Here is a 19,503-nt window from a genome sequence, read left to right on the forward strand (position 1 = left end):
ACAATGAATGGTAGAGCAGGCTCGAAGGGCCAAATGGCTTCCTCCTGTGCCTATTTTTGATGTTTCAATGCACATTAGATTCTACCTAGAACCACCCCCGCTTAACCCATTCAATCAGAAACTGGAAATCAATGAAAAACATTTAAGCAGACTTCTGTTGCATGATGCAGAACTAAGCTTCGAGTTTCATCAAAGATTTTTGCAGACTGGAGAGTGTCGATAATTGGAGAGCAAATACTTGAGGCTCCTTTGTAATTAAGTGGTCCGTGTTTGGGTTAGGATGGTAATTTGACCCAATACAATGTCTCAATCAAAAGCAGCAAACCACCCCCATTGATTCCATGTGGGATTTCCTTTCTCCACAATGATCATCCTTTGTTCTGTTTCTGAGTGAGAATTTGAGCTCGGTGCCAATTACTGCTGCACTGTGAGTAGATTCTGTGCTACAAGCTGGGTTGGGAATGCGCAAAATGGTTGCTGGGGCCCCTTTCAACTGTCAGAGAGGGAATTGTTACTGTGGACTGGGTTCTGACCTCAAGGTCACAGAGGTGAAAGGGCAATGCACCAACCATTTCCCTGCACAGCACCCAAGGTTATTTAACCCTCATTGTCACCAATGACCATATTTTAAACTGCCGACACAACATACTGATCGTGTGAGGCTGTGGAAAATGCAGCAAAATACTGCATCATGTAGATATCAGCAAAATCTGCAGCTGCATCAATGTGCAGACCAGCAAAACATTCTGGGGGAAAACACAAGTCTTTGTAACTCATATGATGGACACAATGCCATTTATTTTCTTGTCAAAATTGCTTGCTGCCAGTTCTTCCTCTGTAACTAGCTCCCTATGTCCTTTTTAATCTCTTGGTGATCTTTGATACAGTTGACCCCATTCTCCTCCAATGCCTCTCCTGAATTGGCCATCTCAGTTTGGTTGCACTCTTAACTACTCAGTGATATCCTGAGTATCTCCAGTAAGGATGCCTCTTCCTACCCACACACTGTTACTTCAGGAGCTTCTCAAGGATCTATCCTTGGCCTCTTGCTATTCCGCATCTACATGCTGTTCCCCCATCTCCTACATTATCTAAACACACCCAAATTTTGTGGTAGGATTAATGGTATGGGTACCAGCAGTCATTGTTAAATTGGATACAAACTTTCCTGTCCCGCCCGCCACGGGAATCATAGTAGGCGGGGGGTGGACCATGAAAAGGTCTGTTGATCTCGGGTGGGATTTTCTGTTCTTGGGGTGAGTGCAGATGGTAAAATCCCGCCCCAAGTGTTTGCACATGCATATGTCAAACATGGAAATACAGAAGTTGCTGCCCTATTTTCCTGGCTCCATCACAAACTCTGGAATCTTGTCTTGCTCTTATGTTCTATACCACTACTGATGAAAGCAAGTGTCCCATTTGCCTTCTTAACTATCCTATTCACATGCTCTCCTGCCTTCAGGATCTGTGAATAATTACCCGAAGATCACTCTGTTCCTCTGAGCTATCCAGTAACTTGCCATTCATTAAATATTCCCTCATCTTGTTTTTTCTTCCAAAGTGCATCATCTCACACTTATCAGGGTTAAATCCCATCTGCCACTGCTCTGCCTATCTGACCAACCTATCTATATCTTCCTGTAACCCACAACTATCTTCTTCACCATCAACCATCCTCACAATCTTGGTGTTGTCTGCACACTTGCTTAACATTCCCCCCACATTTTCATCCATATGGTTTGGATTATTCATTATTCATTACAAATCACACCTCCAAAGATACAAACAATGAAAGGATGTTTCAGAGATTGGGGGAAAACAGGCTAACAAGATTATGCATGCTCTCACTTATAAGAAACTAGAGATGGAGCCACATAATTTACATTCCAGAGTTTTCAAAGTAGCTCCTGCCATTGCGTATTCAGCCAAGGAGAATACAGGATACTGACACAGGTATAGAAAAAGCTGATCAGCCAAAGATTCTCGCACCATGCTTGGGTGCGCACCAAAGCATCTTCCCCCATCTCCAGCTACATCAGGGCTGCCATTGATACAAAACAGGGTATGTGCTCTGTCTGCATCTTTACAGGAGTCCGTCAGATTCTTTGACCCCAAAATCACAAAAGTACAGGAACAAACTATGCGACACCAATAATTCTAAGGGGGTTTTCCTCATCAGCTGTGAGGACTTGTTGAGTCATACTGCAACTTCCACCCCAAACCACCTACCCACCTCACCGCAGTGTCACTACTCATATTAGCCATGACAAGGATAAAGGATACCATATAGTATATACCACCATTATAAATTCAAAAGATTATAAGAAGAACCATTATAAATCCAAGAATATAAGAAAAAAAACTGATAAATATCACACAGTCCTAGTGCCATATAACCTACTCAGCACGTTCCTCAACTCTCTCTCGAGCTCTTTAAGGATATGAAACCGCTAGGATTCAATTCTGACACAGGACCAGAAGCAGTGCAGGTACAAAAACAGAAAATGCTGGAAAATCTCAGCAGGTTTGACAGCATTTGTGGAGAGAGAATAGAGCCAATGATTTGAGTCTGGATGACCCTTCATCAGAGCTGAAGCTCTGCAGGTAGTTCTCCTGCGCAGTGCAGTGAAGGTAGTTCTCCTGTGCCACCTTGCATCCCGGCATAACAAGGAAATAGTAGGTCCAAAACTGTGTCTTAAGATTGGAGTCTTTAAAGGAAGACATTGAGGGATGCATTCCATTATAAACAAATGGACTTCCTTGGTTTTCAGATGGTAACAGGTGAAATTCGTCTCAGTGTTCATGTGCTAAATCACCCCCGTCAACATGATAAATAACATCACAAAATCAAAAATGAAATGTAACGACAGATTATGACTCCAAATTATTGCCATCCAAGGAGTTTAGAGAAGCTTGTCGAACAGCCTTAAGGATTGGTCATCCTCAGGGTACTAGGATAAAGCAGGGTAAACTGCATTCATAGCTTTCAGACACTTTCCAGCTTCATTGAAACCTCCGTGATCAGAGCTATGAACTCCTGGCTGGGGGTCAGGCCTTGGAAACAGAACATGATGTGCCTCTTCAAGGAAGGCATCCTTAGGACACGCAAGAAGGGTTGAGGGGCCATGGCTGTCTTACCGATCCAACTTATTGGATCATGACTGAGGACAAAGGTTGGAAACGAACTGCTTGGTCCAGTTCAACTTATTTTCCAACTGGGTGAAAGCTTTTCCTTGTAGATCAGCCACTGCCCTGGTGGCCGAGCGGTTACTGAAAAGGGAGGTGTTCTCCCACTCGGGATTTCCCCACGCAGTGGAGTCCAACCAGGGGAGTCATTTCAGGGTCATGAAGGATACTCAAACTCTTGGGAATACCACGGAAGTTGGCATGTGTCTCAGAATTGCCAGTCTTCAGGGGCTGGGGAGCGCATGAACCGCACCTTAAAGGAAAGCTTGAGGAAAGAGATAGGATCATTCCCTCAGTGGTGGGACAAGGTCCTTCTGCTGATCCTAATGGGAGTTCAAGCCGGTCCCTCTAAAAGCACAGGATACTCCTCGCATGAGCTCATCACGGGGAGAGTAATGAGAACTCCCACACACATTCTGGCTCCAAGTCTATCAGAGCTACAGCTGAGGGAGAGCCACCCGGGATCATTTTGTGCAGAATCTATATGAGACACTTGGAGCATTCACTGGCAAACTACCAGCAACCTGGGGCAGCAGCACTGCCAGAACCCGTTGCTGCTTGAATGGCAGCGTTGCTAGGAATGGAAGGTGGGAAACATGGTGATGGTGTGGAATTGTGCCTGTGTAGGGGCATTCGAACCACTGTACAAGGGGCTGTGCAGCATCATTGACAAGGAGAGCTCCATGATCTGTGCAGCGAAGCTTCCCAGGAAAACAAAATGGTTTCACATCAACCAGTGCTCCGGTGAAAGAACAAAAGGAGCCTGGGCCCAATCATGAGTCTGGTTGATCTGAGCCTGCTGCCATTCAACTAGGCCAGCAGGGAGGACACAGCATCCGGGGCAGTGAGGAGGAGCAACAAGACCTCCAAGGCCAAGAGTGCCGTGGTCGCCTCCCTATGAGCTTGCACTGAACAACAAGAGGCCCTGACAAGACACCATGGAGCCCCTGGATGCCTTGAATAATGATGTGGAGATGCCGGCGTTGGACTGGGGTAAGCACAGTAAGAAGTCTCACAACACCAGGTTAAAGTCCAACAGGTTTATTTGGTAGCAAATACCATAAGCTTTCGGAGCAATGCTCCTTCGTCAGACCACTCCATCTGACGAAGGAGCATTGCTCCGAAAGCTTATGGTATTTGCTACCAAATAAACCTGTTGGACTTTAACCTGGTGTTGTGAGACTTCTTACTGTGCCTTGAATAAGACAGTGGAGTTGGTAAATATTTCTCTATATTTTGTACATAATCTGTTGGCTGTGTGGAGGATTAAACCTCTCACAGAGGATTATGCATTCTGTCTGTTTTATTTTCAGGCAGATGTATCAGAGGAATGAAGGATGGAGACCTCGCTAAGGGCCGTACAGACCGGCAGGGTGAGAAGGGGAAACACAGAAGCATCCATTGTGTATGAGTGCACTGGAGGACCCGGACCAACTATCACTCAAGGGAGTACAGGGGTAATAGAGAGACAGGGGGTCTATCTCTTCAAGGGGAGGTATCAGGGTGGGTAGCATCAAATTTGACTAGATACATTTACCACTCTAGCTATACCTCTGGTGAGGCTTCTGTGCTGTGTAGAAAAATAAAGGTTACTGCCATGAGTGTTAGGGTGACTGAAGGGGGAAAGGGTCTGTCTTAAATATGAGGGGAACATTTCCCTTGGACGCTGGGGGTGGTTGAGTAAGTTAGACCCAGGAAAAGGAAATCAGACGACAGACTCGGAACAACTAGGGAAACGACACATCCTGAACAATCAGAAGGTAGAAAGGAGGCATAGGGGTGTTCTGGTGAAAGGAGGAACAGGACCTTTACATGTGTGTGTGCGGAGGGGGAGGTGGTCATCGAGGGTCTACCACAGAGGAATGCCAATTGCATTCAGCCAGCAGTGGTAGGATTCAGAGGGCAGGGCTGGGCTGGCACAGGAGTCTGCTCTCCTGTGTAACCCTGACACCTCCCAACACAGTAAATGTCACCCAGGAAAGGAAACCTCTGCCCACAAACCCACTGCTAAGGGGAACAGAGATTGGTTACTCACACCGGGCCAAGGGAATGGCTAGGTTTTAGTCTCCACCGGAAAGGTACTCTGCCACGAGATACGCCATCAGCCAGCTTCAGTTGTTTTAAACCTGGCTCATGTGTAGCGGCCAAGATGTCTGGTTGAAACGGAATAATTGTATGAAACCCTTTTCTGGGAAATGTATCATCAATTTTATGAGTCCAGTTACAGGGATGTATGGTCAATTGTATTGTATGCCCAGGATTAGGAGGGCAGCATTGGCTCTACATGGTTACTGTGGCCAACTGGCCAATGGCCTAAGCAAATAGGCCAAACATAAAATTGAATACTTTAAATTAATCCACAGCTAAACAGCTTCTGCAAGCAAGGCTTGATGGAATGCAGACTGGGCTACCACAGGTCAAAAGCCAACAGTGACCAGCCCAGACCTGTCTTGCATATTGAACAGAGATGCTGGACCTTAACAATACAAGAGTCATTATGACCCAAATCCCATCAAGTACTCAGCCAGAAAAATAGAAGACTTCATAGGGCGGGATTTTACGACCTTGCTTGTCCTGAAACCGTAAAATCCTGCCCGAGGTCAACGGACCTTCCCATGGTCTGCCCTTTGCCCGCTTCGATTCCCAGCCATTATATTTATAATTCCAGCCATTATATTTGTCTATTCCCCAGTTTCAGCCAGACTCCCTGATATTAACCACATCGTGAAAGGGGACATGTGCACCCAGGATACCTGGGATGACCTGGCCTAACCTGATTGGGTGTTGTGACCCCTGCCCTGCAACCTCATTGGCTGAAAGCCAGACAACTTTCTAGAAGGGCTCAGAGAGGAGGATAAAAATGGACATCTGGAGAAGATGACGCCCAGCGAAGACCTGACCAGCCTGCTGAGACCCAGGACGACAGAAGACGATGTGTGAGATCCACCAAGAAAACCCTGAGTTCATCCATCGACATGTGCTCAGTGAATTGAATCCAACAGCCCGGTCAGGTTCAGCAGAGTGGGTAGTATATGTGTTTCTCGGGCAGTCAGCCTAGTTTGCGGATAAGTTAACATAATTTATGATGTAAGAGTTGCTTCTTTAACTTGCAAGTGTTTTAATAAAACTAAATTTTAACCACAGTCCTTTGTTGGTCTCATAAAGTAAGAGTCAGTTAGCTCAATTGGTTGGACAGCTGGTTTGTGATGCCACGCCAGCAACATGGGTTCAATTCCTGTAGCAGCTGAGATTATTCATGAAGGCCCCACCTTCTCAACCCTGCCCCTCTCCTAAGGTGTGGTGATCTGCAGGTTAAGTCACCACCAGTCAATGCTCAAAGAGAAGAGCAACCTATGGTCATCTGGGACAATGGCGATGATACCTCAAGAGCACCTGGGTAAACACATTTTTGATTAATAACCTGGTTAAAGTGTCTGTACAGAATATTGCACAGGCAACAGTCCAAATAGGGATTGTTAAATAATGCTGTGACTGCATTCAGCGCAGGAATATTGGCTATCAACATTGAATTGCAGAGATCAGCTGCGAAAGGTCCTGGGGGAGGGAAACGTGGTAGAGACAGGAGAGCTACATGAAGATCTGGCTATGACTATCTATTTAATGGTGCAGCTAGAGTCTCATGCACAGTCTCAGTGGCTCTGACAAAGAGTCATCCAGACTCAAAATGTTCGCTCTATTCTCCCTTCACAGATGCTGTCAGGCCTGCTGAGATTTTCCAACATTTTCTGTCTTTGTTTGAGATTCCAGCATCTGCAGTATTTTGCTTTGGTTTATTATTGTCACACATATTAATATACTGTGAAAAGTATTGTTTCTTGCGTGCTATACAAGGAAAAGCTTCCACCCAGTTGGAAAGAAGGAAAGGAGAGAGTGCAGAATGTAATGTCACAGTCATAGCTAGGGTGTAGAGAAAGATCAACTTAATGTAAGGTAAATCCATGCAAAAGTCTGTCAGCAGCAGGGAAGAAGCTGTTCTTGAGTCGGTTGGTAAGTGACCTCAGACTTTTGTATCTTTTTCCCGACGGAAGAAGGTGGAAGAGAGAATGTCCAGGGTGCATGGGGTCCTTAATTATGCTGGCTGCTTTGCCGAGGCAGCGGGAAGTGTAGACAGAGTCAATGGATGGGAGGCTGGTTTGCGTGATGGGTTGGGCTAAATTCACGACCCTTTATCTAAGTAAACGGTATAACTGGGGCAGCCTCGAGGAGGAGGAGGTCAAAACGTGGGGTTGAACGAAAAGAAGGAACACGAGGTATATAGCTCAACGAGATTGGTATATCAGAGGTCACTCTCTCTCTCCCCGCTACAACCAGGACCAAAGGAAGTCACATACCCTATGGCCCCGAGGACTTTGACCCGACAGGTCACGTCGGAGTGAATGTTTCATCTGTAGCCTGTGGAATACTCAGTCCAATGCCGTGTGGAGAGTCACCATGCATCTCCCCAACAAACCTTAGGTAATTTTGGGGGTTTAACAATCGTGCATAAGAGAACCCAGAGAGGCTTAGTTCAGTGAAGTCCAAGGGGAAGTAATCTGTTTTGTTATTAGCCACATAAGAATGGTTAGCATTGGTTGTGCCATATTTAGATTTACTGTACCTAATAAACATACTCTTATTATTCAAAACTTGAAACCTGTGTCGATTGCATTCTTCAGAAATGGTTCACGAATGAAAGTCCAGGCCTTCGACTGTAAATGAGTAAGTTTGGTCGTGACCAGTAAGGCTGAACGGCCCTCACACAATCGGAAACACCCTACAAATCCGAGTTTATCATCCATAGCCATCATATTGGCAGTCATCTTCCACAATGCCTTTGAAGTTGTCGAGACTCACTGACCAAATCGCTATCTTGAGGGCTCGGCTCCACCCTTGCTGCCTCCGATTGCTGCTTTCCATCAAGGATTTTCATGACTTTACTGAGCATTTTGTCCCAAAAATTAACCAGAAAACTTCCAGGGACATAGTATGTAGTTTTCATTCCAGGATTAGGTACTTATGGGCTGTGCATCTGGATAAATGAAAGGATTAAAAGATGAGTAGTGCCAGAGCTCACAGAAATGCGGCTGATCCGGTGCTCACATTATATGACTCCCACATCGGGATACAGTTTTAAAAACCCTTTGTCTCAGTTATCTCTCTCTCAATGCCATCTTTCTTTCCTAATTTACCTTGTTTTCTGCACCTAATTTTATATTAAATATTACTTTGAATTAAATATCCGAATGTCGACTTTCTGGTTTAAAGTCTGCATTTCTCAGTGAAGATTCTGCAACCCAAGTGGTTGACAAGACATGTTCATTCTTGCTCTGCTCACACAACTTCCAGATTTCATGTAGAAGGGGCCATGTTAAAAAGAGATCTCAATATATTGTAAAGTTACTGTTTGAAAACTCCTGACAAGTCTGTGCATGGCTGTTGATGGGGTGAATGGTAAACACCATTCCTCACAGCTCACTAAAAACCTAGGCCAATGTCAGCTTCCAAATGCAGTTATAATCGCTGTAGAGACCAACAAACAGCACGGTGGTTAGCACTGCTGCCTCACAGCGCCAGGGACCTGGGTTCGATTCCCGGCATGACTCACTGTCTGTGTGGAGTTTGCACATTCACTGTCCGTGTGGATTTCCTCCGGGTGCTCTGGTTTCCTCCCACAATCCAAAGATGTGTGGGTTAGGTGGATTGGCCATGCTAAATTGCCCCTTAGTGTAAAGGGGACTAGCTAGGGTAAATGCCTGGGGTTATGGGGATAAGGCCTGGCTGGGATAGTGGTCAGTACAGACTTGATGGGACGAATAGCCTCCTCCTGCACTGTAGGGATTCTATAGAACCAAATTTGCTGAATGATCCTAATGGAAAAAACAAATAGACAAGATTTCACTTTTATGATTTTTACTTTAACAATAAAACCAAATAAAAAAGCATATATTAAACATAGTTTAACAGGCAAAATACAGACTATATATATATATATATACATACATCACAAATTATACATTAACCAACAGATACAACAAAGATTGGTCTCACAGATTATCAGGCAGCACACTCAGCATATACGGCACCACATTAGGCACAAAGTCCTCCAAAACCAGGGTAGCTGCAGCCAACAGAACATTCAACCAGTTATCTGTTTAGACAGCAGCTCGCATATGCCTTCCCCTGGTCCCACAAACCACGGATTCAATTACAGTATGCTAAAAACACCTAGTACTCCCTCACCATCGCTCCTCTCAACCCTGTCACTGTGTTGTCAGTCTGCTTGTCTGATATCCAGAGTTGGATGAGAATTAGTCATCTCCAGCTAAACTTCAGGAAGACTGAAGCAATTCTCTTTGGATCCCATTACAAATTGATTTCATCCCTTGCTTTGGCCACTGTCTCAGTTTGAAGCAAACCTTTTGTAATCTTGACATTCTATCTGATCTGGCCACTGAGATTCTGACCTCCCCCCAAATACTATATTGCAAAGAACACCTACGCCAACCTCCATAACTTCAGGCTGCTGAACCTTTCAGTCTTTGAACCTTCCAGACTCAACTGCTCCCCAGTATGCCACCCTCCCCGCTCTATGATTCCCAGCTCATTCAAAATTCTTGTCAACCTTTGCCTGCTCCTATCGCCCTTGTTCTCACTGACTTTCGATGGCACTGGAATCTCGTCTCCATATTAAGCATCTCACTTTGCTTTCATGGCCTTGCCCAACCCTTATCTTGGAGATTTCTTCATTCTGGGAACTCTGTGTTCCTCCGCCTCTGCTCTCTTGTGCATTCTTCACTCCCTTTGTCCCTTATTTGGTGGATGTGTCTTCAGCTGCCTAGGTCCTAAGCTCTGGAATTTTCTCCCTAAACTTTTTATGTTCTCAGCTCACTTTGTAGTACCCTCCTGTTGGAGTAAACCCAAAATTAAAAGATACAAGATGGTTACCTGGCATAAAATGGACTCTGTGAAAAGACATTAAGATGTGCTGACTTAAGCATTGACATTGCACAACGAGCTAAATCCTGTTATTGTCTAATTACTACAGGAAACAAACCAGACCTTGAGGCCCAGGTGATCACCTTAACTTAAGATAAAGCAGAACCGAAACAATGAGTTTTGTTAACGAGATCAGTCGTTGATAGGAGGGAGGCATACTCGGATAACGATGTGATAACTGCTAATGTCCGTACTTGTCCACTATTTAAAAATGTATAAAAGAAGCTCAGTTGCCATTTTAAAGTTGAGAAGGTGACTGCGTGCACTGCAGAGAGCCCAGCACTTCTCCCAAAGCTTTGTCTGATAAACTGCATGTTGAATCTTTAAATCTGACTCTGAGTGGTGATTTTCCCACCACAAATTGGCATAGTCGGCAGGATCTCACTGCTGGTGAGTTGATCGGTTGGCCTCGATCGGCAAACTGGAGTAGAGATTATTGAACTGTGGGAGTCAGACTGACAATGCAGTTAAAAACGGGTGAAAATTAGGGGAATTTATGGGACTATCGGATAGAAACAGGAATTGATTGCTTGTGCTGATTGACTAAGGACAAGGAAGTGCCTGTCTCAAACGCGCAGCCTTAGACCGGTTGTTAAGAGGGGAAATCCCCCACGTGAAGGTCAGGACCCTGAAGTGGGCGTAGAGGCACCAAGGCACTTAGGATCGTGAAGCACAAGTGATAAAGGTCATTTAGGATCAAACTCTGTAGTGGCAAACAAACGCAGAGTTTGCCACCTGTTTACATAAAAGTTTGAGTGTTTGTGTACTTGTCTGTCATGTTGTAAAGCGGTGCGGTAAGGAATTGATCACCCGGACCTAGAGCCGGACTCCGGTGGAGGAAACACGTTGCCGAGGAGGTAATCGTGGCCGTGAGTATAAGTAGAAACCCCAACGGTGGAGAAAACACGTTGCTGAGGAGGTAAACGTGGCCGGGGCGTAGAAGTCTGCAAGATGGCAGGTAAAGAAACTAAGTGGGGACCTGCGGGTTCCCTTATTGATAAATATATGACAGACAGACACTCGTTGATTAAGAAGATGCAAAGGGATGGCTGGGATGTTTCTCAGACTTTAGAACAACAGAGAAAGTGGGTAGATGGGGAAAAGAAAGACAAAACAAAAAAGGCAGGGGTATTATTAGTACATCAATTAGCTGGACTAATTGAACAAGTAGCTGCTTCCACTAAAAAGTGGAACGAAGATAAGGATAAAATTAAAAACTTAGGATCCAGAGTAAGGGAATTGGAGAAAAGGAATCGAGTATTAGAGGAGAATCAATGGGGAGGGGAAACTGTTCCTCTGCCCCCTAATGAGTCCACACAACAGGGACCAACCGCACCTCCAGAGGAAGGGGAAGCACTAGAACACAACTTGGCGCCAGTAACCCGAGGGGGAACTGACGCGCAGCCAACAGCAAATTACAAACCATTCACCCCGGGCGAAAGACAACAGATAATGGCCTCCCTGGGTAAACTACAACCTAGAAGCGCAAATACAAAATTTTGGGCAGAATTAGATATGGTTTGGGTAGGACACCAACTGCACTTAAGGGATATACACCAATTGGTTAGGGTCGCATGTCCAGCGGATAAATGGAGGCAGGTAGCCGGAGGGCCCGCCATTCCCCCGGCACAAGACTACAGTGGGGGGCATTGGACGCATGCGGTAGCCCTAACAACAGGCACCCTCCGCCCTGTTTAAAACGGAAGTCCAGAGAGTTTTAGGAAATGCCACTACCAATTGGAGTAAAATCACAACGACCAAGCAACAAAAGGGGGAAGGGGCCTCTGAATATGGAGAACGGTTGTTCCAAGTAAACCAGGAATCCTCAGGGCAAGGAAACCCAGGCCGTGGGGATCAAGCCTTTATTCAAGCTTTCAAGGATGGGCTCTCCGGCACCCACCAAACCATCTTAAAAATGGGAGTGATCATGTCCCAGGATTATGATGAACTGGTGGAATGGGGTAGCGGTGTACACGGAGTGGGGGGGGAGGAGAAATCTCAGATGAAGATAAAACAGGAAAGAGTAGCCGCCTACAATAGCGGGAGCAGAACTAAGCCCAAACTGACCTGTCACAATTGTGGCCGACAAGGGCACTTTGCAAAAGAGTGCTGGGTCCCCAGGAAAGGAAATAAATTTGGAAACAGTGGGAGACATTGTAATTATTGTAATAAAAATGGACACATGGAAGCAATATGTTGGGACAAACATGGGAGACCCCCGCCCCGATCCATGTCCACAGCAGGATTGGAGGAACTAAGGAACCTCCGAGATCAGCAAGACTGATGGCCTGCAGCCCCCATTCATAAGGGTAAGAAGGAGGGAAGGATCTGTGTGTCTGCACTAGTAGGGGGTAGGCAATGTGAGATGCTGGTGGACACAGGAGCATCCATATCTGTCACCGACCTTCCCTTACCCACTACAAGTAGGATGATTTATCTAACAGGGATAGGAGGGAACAAAACGCCCGCCTACCTGAGCGAGACCACGTTAGTAGAAATAAATAATTTGTATGTACCTATGAGATTCTATGTATGTAAAAATAACGAGGGTACAATAATGGGAAATGATTTAATGAAGGAGTATGACATTTTGATTGACTGTAGGAAGGGAGAGCTAATCTGGCCGAAACGGGACGGTCGGAAAACGGGAATGGGAAACCTCACGAGTCACCTCGAGACTATCAAGGTGGCCACAGCCACCACCAGAGATTGGCGACTAGAAACAAAGGGGTTTGGAGCCTCTGTGCCTCCGTCCCTGGAGTATGGGCCAAAATGAAATTAGACACTGCATTGGCCTAACCAAAACTGACCCGATAAAGGTGCCCGGACCGGAGCACAAGCCCCACCGACAATACCCGATAAAACCGGAAGCAAAGGCAGCTGTAGTAGAAATAGTGAAAGGGTTAGTGGAGAAAGGAATCCTGAGGGAAACTACGAGTACCACGAACTCCCCTACCTGGCCAGTGAGCAAACCCGACGGAAGTTACAGACTCACAATAGACTACACTGCCCTCAATAAAGTCACGTCCAAATTGCACCCCATTGCAGCGAGCCCCTCGACAATCCTGAATGGATTGTCACCGGAGCATAAAATCTTTACCGTATTAGATATAGACAATGGATTCTGGTCCCTGCCCTTGGATCCCGAATCCCAAGACAAATTTGCATTTACGGTGGGAGACAAACAGTACACTTGGACTCGCCTACCACAATTCTACAAAAGCCCCGCCATCTTCCATCGAGTAATGAGTGACATCCTGAAAAGGGTAGAACTACCAGAGGTTAGCACGATTCTACAATACGTGGATGATATATTAATAGCCTCAGAATCTAAGTCAGGACATCAGGGAGCCCTATACCTAGTGTTGAATGAACTGAAAACCCCAGGGTTAAAGGTGAGCCCCAAAAAGGCACAAATCAGGAAAGGACAAGTCCTGTACCAAGGACACTTACTATCACAAGGGCTTAAAGAAATGTCAACAGACCGAAAGAAGGCGGTACAACAAATGCCGCGGCCAGTCACCGTAAGAGGAGTCAGGAAGGTGCTGGGACTGTTTAATTATAGCCGAAGTTTTATCCTGGAATTCGCAAAATTGTCAGAGCCTATACAGAGGGGAAAAGGGGGAAAGCCATCTTTAAACTGCGTAGAATGGGGACCTGAGCAAGAAGAGGCCTACAATAAGTTAAAGACAGAACTGATATCAGCCCCCAGACTGGGACTACCAGATTCCAATAAAGATTTCCACATACACTTTAACAATGTTCTACTCTGCAGTAGTAACGCAAGATCATGGTGTAAACGGAGACCCATAGGTTACTATTCAACAGCAGAAGGGCCGGTAGTAACCGGACTGCCAAGGTGCACAGCTGCCTTAGATTGCGCCGCCCGGGCCGTAAAGGTTAGTGAACCGATAGTAATGACAGGAAATATAATCCTCCACACCAAACACACCTTGGTGGAAATGCTAAATACAGGAAAGTTAAGGTCCGTCTCGAACATGAGAAAGGCTAAATGGGAAGCCGTCCTCCTACCTCCCAGCAAATCAGTTATAATAGTAAGAGGCACAGGAGATAACCCAGCAGAAGGAATTTTGGATACAGGAGAACCTCATAACTGTGGAGACGTAGATATGGATATAGAAGAAGGTAGAGTAAAGGATGTACCTTTAGCAACAGCGGAAGAGGCCCTTTTTGTAGATGGCTCACGTAAATACGTGGAAGGATCACCCCGGACAGGGTGGGCAGTAGTAAATGACAGATTGGAAACGGTAAAGTCAGGAAGAATTGACGGAGGTCTATCCACGCAGGTGGCGGATAGTGGCACTCACAAAGGCACTAGAATTGTCCGAAGGAAAGACGGTAAATATATATACCGATAGTAGGTATGCATTCGGGGTAATACACGATTATATGACGGCATGGGGTAGGTGGGGCTTTGTAACCACGGGAGGAACTCCTGTTAAACACCAACAAAGGATCGAGGCATTACTAAAAGCCAGCGAAAAACCCCAAGAAGCACCAGTAATAAAAATTAAAGTGCATCAGAAAGGGATAACCTCGATTGGTTAAATTACAAAGGGAACCAAGCCGCAGATAAAGCAGTGCAATTAGCGTTAGAACAGGAGGCAGTTGGCGAGCTGCCAATAGCAGTAACGGGCCAGACAGGAGACTAAATAGATATTCGGGACTTACACGAAGATACCTCGGAAAAGGAAAAGGGTAAGTGGGAAGCACAAGGAGCGAGCAGAGGGACTGATAATGTTTGGAGACGCAATGACAAGGTAATGGCGCTGGAGTGCATACAAAACACCCTCTTGGAACTACACCATGGACTCTCACATGCGGGAAGAGAGGCCATGGCAACTAGTATAGGAAAAGAATGGTGGTGGAAAGGGATGGGGAGGGACATAACCCGACATTGTCACCGATGCGTGACATGCGCGCAATACAACCCCGGTCGACCCATAAAAATTAAGATGGGACACCAGCCCCGACCAAAGGGGCCCTGGGAACATCTGCAAATAGAATTCACATGGCCACTACCACAATTCCACGGTAAAACCTATTGTTTGGTTGTCATAGACCAGTTTACCAGGTGCGTAGAAGCATTCCCTACCAGGAATTGTACTGCTACCACGGTGGCTAGAATATTGGCGGAGGAGGTAATCCCCAGATGGGGAATACCCATACAAATTGATTCGGTTCAAGGGACGCACTTCACCGGAAAGGTGGTAAAAACAGTGTGCCAACTGATGGGAATAAAACAAAAATTCCACATCCCTTCCCACCCTCAGAGTTCTGGAATGGTGGAAGCATGAACAGAACCCTTGAGAATGCCCTGGCCAAGGCCGTGCAAACGTCAGGAAAAACGTGGACAGAAGTATTACCTACTATATTAATGAGGTTGAGAGCCACGACAAACCGGACAACCGGATTAACCCCTTATGAACTAATGACAGGAAGCATCATAACAGGTGGGGCCAATGTAGGCCCACGAAAAGACAAAATTAAACGATATGTTTTGGAACTAAGCGCCCAACTAAAAGGGATGCGTAAATTAGTAAAGGATAATCAGGAAGAAATAGACGCACAGAGAGAGCTTGAAATGCTCCCTGACGTCCCAACAGCGGGAAGTCGCATCTTGGTAAAAACATTACCTGAAAAACCAGGATTTGCACCAAAATGGAATGGGCCATATGAGGTCATAATTAGTGGAGATACCTGTGCCTGTCTGGACATAAAGGGGAAAGGTGTATGGAAACATTGGACCCAGCTGAAATTATACAAAGAAACGAGTGAGTGATATTAACAAGTAAGCCATAAAATGACCAGAGTGCTTTCCCCAAAACAGGTGACAGCTACAAGCAAGATTAACTGAAGTGTTTGGGTTGGCAATACAACCTTTGGGAAGTTGTTAATATAGAGTAATAAGATCAATACTTGCCTGTTGCGAACATGTCTAAGATAGCGTATATAATTGCATCACTCTATGTTGTCACGGTTGTAAGATTGGCAGGACGAGAAGATAACTTATTCTACAAGGCTCATGTACATTTACACGGTAATCGAACCATGTGTTACCCGCTAGCCCAATCTGTAGAGGCCCTATTTGTGGCCACCCCTGGGTGGACCCCCAATGACTTATATACGGCGGATACCTCGGACGCACCCTGCAAAGGACAAACAGGCAAATATAAAAGGGACATACAGGGAAGATGTGTGGAACTAATAAACTCCGCAGATCCTGTGTGCAGGGGGCTCCAAGGAGTGGGAGGAAGATTATGCTCAGATGATGCAAGCTACCTGCTTTGCTTCTCGGGGCAGGGATGGGGGTGTGCATATGCCTTGGTCCCCAAGAATGTTTCCTGTATACAGACGCAGTGTGCCCGTCAGCGCTGTCGGGTAAACAGCGGCCAGTTTACTTGTACCTGTAACAAGCAAAGATGCCTGAACGTGACCACGGGGAGGCAACTCATTTGTGGTCAGTGTAATGGGATTCATGTCAGCTCAGCCACATGGACATACCCGTTTGATACGTACCAATTGGTAGGATCGGGCAGAAAGTCAAGTGAACCGAGCAATTGGCGGTATATACAGTTCGTACCGAGCCAAGAAAGGATTTGTGTTCCTCCTCAATGGCACCTTCACGGCGGCAACACCAACCCTCCGGTCCTCGTTGCATTAGGAACGATAGGACCACTCACTGTTCCATGCCCTCAAAAAGGGCATACCCGGAGAAAGATAGTGATCCGGGCCATCAGCAAGGAATTCTGTGCCGATTGGGAAGTCCCGGTTACACTGGGATCGTCACTCGGCTACGGGTTTATTGGGGCCCTGTCTCCGGGGGGGGGGGGGGGGGGGGGGGCGGCAGCAGGAGTAATTAGTGCCAAAAATAGGAACCTTAACCATCCTGGGAAACAGCACATCAAAGGCACTGGAGGCCGTCAACCAAGAACTGGCTGAATTAAGATTATACGCGCAGCAGACCCGCTATGCCATAGATTGTCAGTTAGCCCAACAGGGGGAAGTATGCACAATAATAGGAGACAAATGTATAATGCATGTTACAGATGAATCTTACAACATCACCCAAGCCATTAATGACATAAGAAAGCAGCTCGATGACTTTAGACAAGGCCCCAAGAAGGGGAATAGCTGGCTCGAATGGTTATTGGGGGGATCCTGGGGGTCTTAGTTAATGCATGGACTAATTATTCTCGTTGTAATAATAATTGTCTGTTGCCTGATTATCGGATGTTTTAATGACTCGGATTGTGCCGGGGCCAGTGTGGTCACCGAAGAAGAACAACTAATGGGAACGCCCGAAGACACCGAGGAAGACGACGAAAATGAAGGAAAGGGCGAGAAGGTGGAAGTCTACCTGTGAACGTGTGACCTGTTAGTTACGGGTCAGGCATATTAATTGCCGGACCCACGATGCTGCTATTGTTGGTCTATCGGATTATTAGAGCATAATCCTGATCAAAAGGGGGAATTGTTGGAGTAAACCCGAAATTAAAAGATACAAGATGGTTACCTGGCACAAAATGGACTCTGTGAAAAGACATTAAGATGTGCTGACTTAGGCATAGACATTGCACAACGAGCTAAATCCTGTTATTGTCTAATTACTACAGGAAACAAACCAGACCTTGAGGCCCAGGTGATCACCTTAACTTAAGATAAGGCAGAACCGAAACAATGAGTTTTGTTAACGAGATCAGTCGTTGATAGGGGGGGCATACTCGAATAATGATGTGATAACTGCTAATGTCCATACTTGTCCACTATTTTAAAATGTATAAAAGCTCAGCTGCCATTTTAAAGTTGAGAAGGTGACTGCGTGCACAGCGGAGAGCCCAGCGCTTCTCCCAAAGCTTTGTCCGATAAACTGCATGTTGAATCTTTAAATCTGACTCCGAGTGGTGATTTTCCCACAACACTCCTTAAAACTTTGAACAAGCTCTGAGTCACCTTGCGACATTTTCTGATGTTGAGGTGCAAGCTGTTACTATTCATCTCTCCCTTCCACCCTGAAGATGCTGACTCAGGCTGGGCCATGTTTCAGCCATCTCATTGTTCACTGAGTGTCTTGACCACATGCTTTTCTTTCCATAAGAGTCCAGAGACTGATTACCATCAGAATTATGCTAAACCTTTCCAAGTGATGCACTGAGTGGCCTTGGCTGGAGTATTGTATTCACTGCTATGAAAACCACTTTAATATTAGAGATGTGAAACTCTCGGGGGGGTGGGGGTGGGGGTGAGGGTGGGGGGTGGTACATCATAGAATCACCAGAATGATAATTGAGAGGCAGGGAAAGCTGGGTTTACTTCCAGAGCAGCGGAGGTTATGGGGAGATTTAATAGAGGCATTTAAAATTATGAGGGGTTTAAACAAAGAAAATAAGGAGAATCAGTTTCCACTGGTGGGGACAGAAATGCAATAGTAATAATTGGAAATAAAGTCAGCGTGGAGTGGGGATCTTGCACCCGGTGAGTTGTTAGCATCTGGAATGCACAGCCCAAACAGGTGATGGAAGCAGATTCAAAAGCCACTGTCTAAAGGAATTTGGATATATATTGAATGGGGTTGCCAACTGTGATTAAATGTATTCCTGGAGGTTCCATCACATCACTCCCCTACAGGCTCCAGCCATTAATTGGCTAATATTGTGACATACTGCCTTCCTACACCAACTGCAAAACAAAAAAGACACATGATCCAAGCGGATGATGTTTGACTGTCAGCCAAACAAAACCCTTTCTTCCACACTTCCAATTTTTAAAAATATCTGGTCAGGAGAAATTAAATAAAAGAAAATAAAAGTAATGTCTTCATGAATTTTGTTCAGGGTCGCACACAGCAGTGTTCTGGAGATTGACCTTCGATTCCTGGAGTCCAAACCTGGAGGGTTAGCAGGCCTAACTTGAAAAATCCGCATTTGCAAAGTGGTGGGGTAAGAGATGGAACTAATTGTATCTACGGCATGGTTGGAAGAGTCAGCAAGCCGCATCGGTCAATCGACCCCAATAGCCTTCCCCCAGCTCCCAGGTCCATTTTCCGGCAGGGAGGCACTGGCCAGTACTAGGGAGTGGGGAAACTCTGACCCATTCCCACCCATGGCCACGGGGACTAATAGTAACCCGGACCCCGGCAGCCCAGTCTCGAGAGCAGCACAAACCTGAAAACACACACTAGGTATTTTTTTTTCAGGGACCTGATTTGACAGACACATGAATCCAAAATAGTTGAAGGAAGAATTTAAAAAGAGAGAAGGGGCTGGATCGCCTGTTGACTGAAGTCATTAATATGGGTGA

Source organism: Mustelus asterias, chromosome 9 (genome assembly GCF_964213995.1).
Source record: "Mustelus asterias chromosome 9, sMusAst1.hap1.1, whole genome shotgun sequence".
Lineage (NCBI taxonomy): Eukaryota > Metazoa > Chordata > Chondrichthyes > Carcharhiniformes > Triakidae > Mustelus > Mustelus asterias.